The 7,530-nt window shown below is 40.4% G+C and overlaps 1 protein-coding gene across 1 annotated transcript in view; it reads right to left on the bottom strand.

Annotated features, from left to right (window-relative positions):
• The window catches only part of AMOT (angiomotin), a 59,236-nt gene extending 51,730 nt beyond the window's left edge, over positions 1–7,506 (bottom strand). Inside the window, exon 1 of the mRNA XM_024749219.1 lies at positions 7,117–7,506. The gene's annotated coding sequence lies outside the window, so the exon portion shown is untranslated. The remainder of the gene's footprint in view (positions 1–7,116) is intronic.
• Positions 7,507–7,530: the final 24 nt, after the last annotated feature.

Genomic DNA, 7,530 nt, shown 5'->3' with positions numbered 1-7,530 from the left:
CTTACTCTCCAGACCTAGTGCAGACATATGCCGCAGGCATAACATCAGGGAATATATGTACAGAATGACTGTCCCTTACTAGTTATGGGAGAAAGGAAGACTACAGCAGACCCATATTACATATTTAGCTACAGAGCACTTATTCTATTGCAAATGGCTTTGAACCCTCAGGAGCAAGTATTCATTTCCCTAAATAAGATGGAGTACAGTAGAAAGAACATGCTAGAAGTCCTGCACTCCAGTTCCCGTCATAACCACTCTCCTTCAGGCTGCCAAGGGAGAACTACTCAGTGTAGTCACAAAAAGTACCAGGACAGAAAAGTCATCACGTTGTCCTAATGGAAGCCTAACTGAGAGCCCGAGGCAGACAAAATGTTCTAGGGGGTAAAGGGAGGGGGGTGGTCATCAAATTTTTCTTAGCTCCAAAAATTTTTGTTTTAAAAAGAAAGCAGGGGCTTCCCTGGTGGCTCAGTGGTTAAGAATCCCCCTGCCCATGCAGGGGACAAGGGTTCGATCCCTGGTCCCGGAAGATCCCACATGCCTACCAAAGAGAAACTAATTGTAGGAGGAAAAAAACCCCAAATGTTATTTTAATAGAATGGTTTATTGTCATTTGTCATATTTCTTCAATTCATACGGGAAACTCAAATTAACAAGCTTTGGTTTACAGCCCATGATCCAGAAAGTAAAACTAGCTACTAAACTAAAATGTGATCACTGTATATAAACAGAGTGAAAGAAAAATCTGAACTGAAAACCTAAATGTAATAAAAAGGAGATTAGATTTCTTCAAAATAGGCAATCTAAATAATTTTCCCCATCTGTGATTTTTATCTTAGTTTGCTATCACATGGAAAAGAATGTCATTAATTCAATGCAAATCCATGCCCCTTGAAAACAACCAAAATGAGTAAGTGATGTACTAATTAGCTTCCTAATGGGGAAGGTTTTAATTGAACCATTCTATAATAACCTTCATCAAAATTTCCAGGGCAACTTCATAAAAGGATGTCAAACCTGGCCCATATTTTTATCCCCTTAAAAATAATTCTCAATGCACAGAAACACGGAAAGCTTATTTCTCTTCAATGCTGTTAACACTCAGGCCACTACATTTTCTGATGTCAGCAATCTCCTTCCCACAAATATTCCAAGTATGCACCACCGTCATTCTCCTTTCAATTATGTGGTTTCTCTGCTCCTTTACTGATTGAGTCCAGGCCTCTCGGATAATGAGAAGCATGTGCAGGGAAAATATGCTCTTAAAAAACACATACATCAGTTTCATCTGCATTATGAAAGGGGGGGGGATCATTTGTCCATATCAAAAGGATCAAAATATGAAGTTTGCTATGGGATATATAAAGGAAAAAAAAAAAGATCAGCATCAATGCCTAAAGTTGGGGGGCAGTTATTGTGATCTGAAGCAACACCAAAAAGAATAAAGAGGACTCCCCCAATCCACCCTTTCTAGCTTGGCCACATTTATACTTAATGTTATCTTAATGTTGCTTTGGGGGGTATTTAAGTTCTGACATACACATGGAAATGAGCCACGAATTGTACAGCAAGCATAAATATTCCATCATTAATAAAAACCAGCTGTGTATAAAACACTACAATGGCTGGGTTTCAGTTACTGGCTATCATCAGTATGTGTCACAAGCAAATGTTACTCAAAACTTTCCCCCTTAAAACACACACACACACACACACACACACACACAGAGATACATGCAGAATTTTTTTTTTTTTACTCTTTTTAATCTTTTGGAAGAGCTTTGAAGAACTCACTGATCTCTATGGCACATACCAACTAATGTCTCTTTTTGAAGCTATTTTTCATCACCCCAGCAGATGCTAGAGTCCTCTTATTAGAACTTCAACTTACCACACAGAATGACAATGCTTAATTTTTATAAAAGCCAAGAGGGTCAATAATACAAATGTTGGGACAATCAATTATAGTCAGTAAGGGATTTGAGGCACCAAAGGGCACTGTATAAGAGAGCAAAGCTCATTAAAGTGAACACCTGCTCAGAACCCTATAATAAGCCTGCTCCGCCATCATGCAGACACCTTTCATCCAATGACCTCAAAGCATGTGCCTAATATGAAGCATGCCTAAACACCTCTGTGAAATATTAATATCCTTGCTTCCCAGAAGGGTAACTGAAGCTCAGAGCATCTAATTCATTTACCCTTGGTCACGTGGCAAGTCAGAAAGGGTTGGGCAGAGAAACCCAGAGCCTGGCTTCAAGTCATGCAGTCTAATGATATTTCATGGAGTTGGGACAATAGTGAAAGTGACTTAACAAATGTCAAGGGCAGCCTATACAGTTAGAAAAAAGTAGATTTTCAAAACAGACCTTAGGAGATGTTAGCAAATATATCCATCTGCATTTTCCCCATGAACACATATCATAAAAAATGTTCCTGTACTTAACTTGATACTTTCTAAGTACTAAAACCCATACTTTACTTTCCTATTCTGGCTAATGAAATTTAATCTAATTTATGAAGAGCCATTGGTTTCCAGGAGTGAGTCCATCCAAAATTGGAGATCATATGTATACTATACCTTCATTATCAAAGGAAAATTAAAGGACCGTGTAACTGAACTTTCATTATATGGTAAAGCCTCAAACGAAGAACCTCGTATGTGTGGGTCATCCTGCTACACCTACATGTCTTTTATTTAATTATCTAAAGCCCTTAGTTTCCTTACTATTATTTATTCTAATTTAAACATATTATTTTCAAAGCTATTAAAAATTTTTGTGCTTTCCCGCTTTTCCTTTCTCATTCAGGAGATTTCATAGTCTACCCAAATTTGTACTCTCTTGATGGGATATCATGATACAGTGATTTAAGAATCATTGCTAATGATTTAGACAAAGTAAACAGTGAATCCTAGTTCTCTTTCTGCTTAAAAAGAGTGGAGGAAGGGTAATGAGGTTAAGGGAGTAGCATTAAAAGCCTTGCTACATACATGAACACCCTAAATTACAGAAATGGTTTAGGGATTACTTACTAAATCTGTTAGTTTCTTCTGGCATTGGAGGAACAAGCGTGTGTGATTCCTCATATGTACTCAGTCAGGTTCTGACTTCATTCCTCCACATAGGTTTACAAAGCTAAGTCTTAGGTGAGCTCTTTTTAAAATTTAAAATCAGCATTGTATATTTCTATGACCTTCACTCTGTAAAATTCATACAAGTACAGAAACAAGGACTTGAAAGGAACTAGATAAAATGAACACAGGTGATCTGTTAGGATGATGGGATTCTTGATGAAGTTTTGGGCAGGGTCTTAGCTTTTTAATTTGATATGTTGTTAAAATACAAAATACAATGCACTTATATTGATATATTGATTATTGATATCTCCTTAGAGGTTTTTTGTTTGTTTTTTGTGGTTTTTTTTTTTACATCCAGGTGACTACATGATTGCACTTCTAACAACCATTACACCTCATTCTAGTAGGAATCATTCACATTCACACCAGAAATGGAGGCCTAAGAAGAGAACCATAAGCTTTTGATAACTGGTTCTCAAAATCACCCTGTCCAACCTCCCACAATTTACAGAGGAGGAAACTTGCTAAGGGTGGTAAACTGATTTAGAGTTGGGCCCAGAGCCAAGTCCCTCTCACCAATAGGCTCACTAGGAAAGCTTATTGTGGATTCTTTGATTAAAAATGGCATCAGTTGCTATTATTTTCGACAGCCTTGCTAGATACATGAACAGAATACCAGAAAAAAATTTTCTGGATCCTTGGGTTATTCAAATACAACAACTAGAATTTAAATCTTTTACCTATATGGGATAGAGTCCCATCCTTAGACTTACCAAAATCCATGAAGTCTGATATATTTCCAGAAAATCATACTAGCTCTCTTCTACAAGTAGATGTAGGCTGGGGCTAAACGTGGCCAGCATTATTACAAGCCAGAATAATTTAGACAATTAACTCCATGCCATGTAACTAAAAGATTTCAAAGGCCAAATAACGGCCTCGCTTAATTCAAGAAATAATCATTACAACAAAATTCTAATGCCTTCCTTTATGCAATAAATATGTTTCTGAGCAGTCTCAGTTATAGTGAATTTTTATATATCAAGGCACTAGTTCAAAGGCACTAACTAGGAAAGCTATTTCTTTCAAAGAAAACTGTAGTGGATTCTTTTATAAAGCAAATGACCTCCTATTTTCCTGCTTTTTCCTTTTTTCTAGTTCAGATTTTGTGTGTTGTGTGCGGAAGGGGAGACATCCCTCCTTTCTCTGTTTTAAAAGGGGTCAGAAGCCCACCACAGAGGAGAGTAAAGCAGTATGGGCAGCTTGTTTAATGCCCCCTTAGTTCCTGAGACCAAATTCTAACCTTTGACTTGGGGGTGGGACCCTAGATTTTGGACCAAAGTCCACAAAAGGCAGCAAGAAACGAAGAAGTAAGCAAGACTAAAGACAACACATCATAGTAAACCACCAACGAAAATTCCTGGGGACAGGAAATCAATGGAGCACAATTCTAAACAAATTGGTTTAGTCCCAAGCTAATTAACTTGTCAAGCAGATCTCCAAACCCACTCAATCCATGGGGGAAAGAGGTGATGTAATAGGAGATTTGGGAACATTTACCCATTTACCATCCTAAAAGGCTCAGCCACGACCACACACACCTCTCTCCACTCCTTTCAGTGGGTTTAAGCTGGGCTTAATGGGTGCAAAGGACAATTTCTTCCAGACAGTCCCTAAGAATAGACTGTTCTCATGCATTCCAAATGCTCAGTCTCCATGGAGGAGGCTACCTGGTCACAAACATTTCTCAAGAAGGAATATATCCTCAACACTTCCTCATTGGTAACACCCCCTCACCCCAACAAAACAAAATATCTAACCATCCTGAGAACTTTGGGGCACTTTTGGGGGGGAGAAAGGAAAAGAAACCTTAAGAGGAAAGTAGAAGAATGTGAGAAACTCCTCTTGTCTCCAAATGGAAAAAAGCCCTTAAAAAGTTGGATCAGAGGAAGAAAGGGGGATGGGGGAGAAGGGCTGCTTAATTACAAAGACACCCTTTTAAAGAAGGCACAGGCCCTGGGAGAGGGCTCTTAGGAGAGGCACAGAAGCAGATGTACCCACTTAGAATTCTGGCACTCAGTGGGACCTCAAGGTCATAGCATCCATCCCTCTGCTTTTTGAATAAACTGTTCTTAAGGCATTCTAGAAAGAGACTGATTCGTTCTTTACAAAACTTCAGAAAAAGCAACTCCACAAAACGCCTTACTAATGCATTAGTCTAATAAATCCTACTTCATAAACCAGAAATGAGATTTCAATTTCCAAATCCAAAACAGTATTGAATGTGAATTTTTAAATTCCCTTCTAAAATCTTTTAAATAGGTAAACAGATCCACAACTTTCACGTAAAAGTTACTCTACATATAAGCATGGTCAGAGGTTTACTTCATATCTAGACTATGAAGTAAGAAAAAGCACTTTCAATTTTATGGAGCCATAGACTTTACCAAAGAAAGAAGTATCTTAAAATGAAGTATGATGTAGTGCCAGAAAGTGTCTGTAAATGACACCGGATAAACCCATACAGAATAGCTGGAACCTGAGTTATCATCTGTAAATAGATGCAACTACTCTACAACCACCTGGCTATTAAAATGTCCCAGGCCAGTTATAAAATATAGTTTGGTCAGGCCAACTTTTCCTTTCCAGCTGATCTGAAATATGATACCCTTTAAAATTGTCACCCTGTAGCGTTCCTTCTCTCCTTCCTGCTTTCTCTTCCCCCATTAAAACCAACTAATGAACTTAGGTAAAAATATAAGTAAATAATTTGTTCCCAAATAAGCAATATGTTGGGGACATCTTTGTAACTGGTTTTTGAACACCACCATTCTTATAAGTTTGCCACGCTTGCTCAATTGGAGGTAGGTGGGACATGGGTGAAGATTTATCCCACAGCCAAAATGGTATTTCAAATTGTTCTTAGCTAGTAAATGAGGGTGCTGAAAGGTCTAACTGGGAAAGCTTCACAAAGACTGTCCTAAGAAAGGACTTTTCACAAAGCCTAGTTCAAGGAGACTTACATACACTTAGCCCTCCATTATTGAAGATTATGGTGACTAATTATCTTCCTCTCTGAATGGGAGAAGAGGGTTACATTTTTAAAAGCTTTAATCTGCCTCCCGACTTCCACTCTTCGTGGGGATGGGGGAGGACAGGGAGGATGAAGGAAAACTAAATTAGATACTTGATACACAAGGTGTCAGAAAATTCTAAAATACATGCTAGAGATTGGAAATGCCGTTTTTCACAAACTGCCCTTTCCTCTCTCATTTAATTGTATTTAGTCCCTTGCTGCAAATTACTATTGATATTATATTATTATTAGTGGCACTTTACCAGGGATTGCTCAGTCTACAAAGACTGTACTTTCCCTCTCACTTTTCCTTCTCTTCATTTGCATATACTGATAAGTCCATCTTGCTGTTGAAGTACCTACGTACAGTGACCCAGGCTTGGGACCCTCAACACACCTGCATGATCAGGCAAAACTAGTTACTAACATCCATAAAGCAAATAAGGGGCAACCCTCTCCTCACGACCACACACACACATATACCTAAAAGAGTGTCGCACTGCAGATCACTCCAGGCTAAGGCTTCAAGAATTCACAGCCCCTGGCGGAGGGGAGTGTGAGCCCCCACCCCAACCCCAAGCATTAGGAGTAACGCATCTAACAATCTGAGATAAGCGCGTACATTCCAGATGAGCTAAACGTAGCTCAAGTTTCCTTTGGTCTTTAATTCCTTTTGTGCTTAATGACCTAGAGACCTACAAGGACCCCAGGAGGTAAGAAAGTAAAAGTACCATCTAGTAGTGGTACCCATTAGCATCTCTGTAGGACGCGGAAAGGTGCGCAGACTCCTTAACCTATTTAACTTGCTGCACATCCCGGAAAACTCTCGGCCAGCAAAGTAGAACACAGGCATCCCCACACGCATCTAGATTGACTCACTCACGCGGAGGTTACGATCAAGTTCATGCCACCATGGATTCCTGCCCCAGTTCCCCGCGAAAAGTAACCACGCGTCTCCTACCCCTGAAGGCAACGAAGACAAGGTGACGACTCTGCTCGCTCAAGTGGCTTCGGTCCCGGGCCAGAGGCCAGGGATAGGCAGGAGGGAAGCCCCAACTCCCGGCTGCTTCCCTCCTCGCTGCTCCGTCCAGGCTCTCCTTGGTGGCAGTGCACAGGCAGGATACCGGGCCGGAGGGTGGAGCAGCGGATGGTCCGAGGCGAGACAGACTGGAGGTGGGGGTGGAGGGGGCTGTGAGAACTAAGAGAAGATGAGGCGAAAGGGAGCGGAGATGGAGGAATAAATCAGGGGGTCTACCAGCTTAGGCAGCCAGAAAGCTCCTCGGAAGGAAGGGGCGTGACTGCGATGAAGGCAGCTCCTGGGCAAAGGATTGGAGGTAGGGGAAGGGGGACGAACGGGTGGCTTTTCTTCTTGCGG

Source organism: Neophocaena asiaeorientalis, unplaced genomic scaffold (genome assembly GCF_003031525.2).
Source record: "Neophocaena asiaeorientalis asiaeorientalis breed wild unplaced genomic scaffold, Neophocaena_asiaeorientalis_V1.1 scaffold604, whole genome shotgun sequence".
Lineage (NCBI taxonomy): Eukaryota > Metazoa > Chordata > Mammalia > Artiodactyla > Phocoenidae > Neophocaena > Neophocaena asiaeorientalis.
Note: the sequence above shows the minus strand (reverse complement) of the source record. Positions and strands in the feature narration are given on the sequence as shown.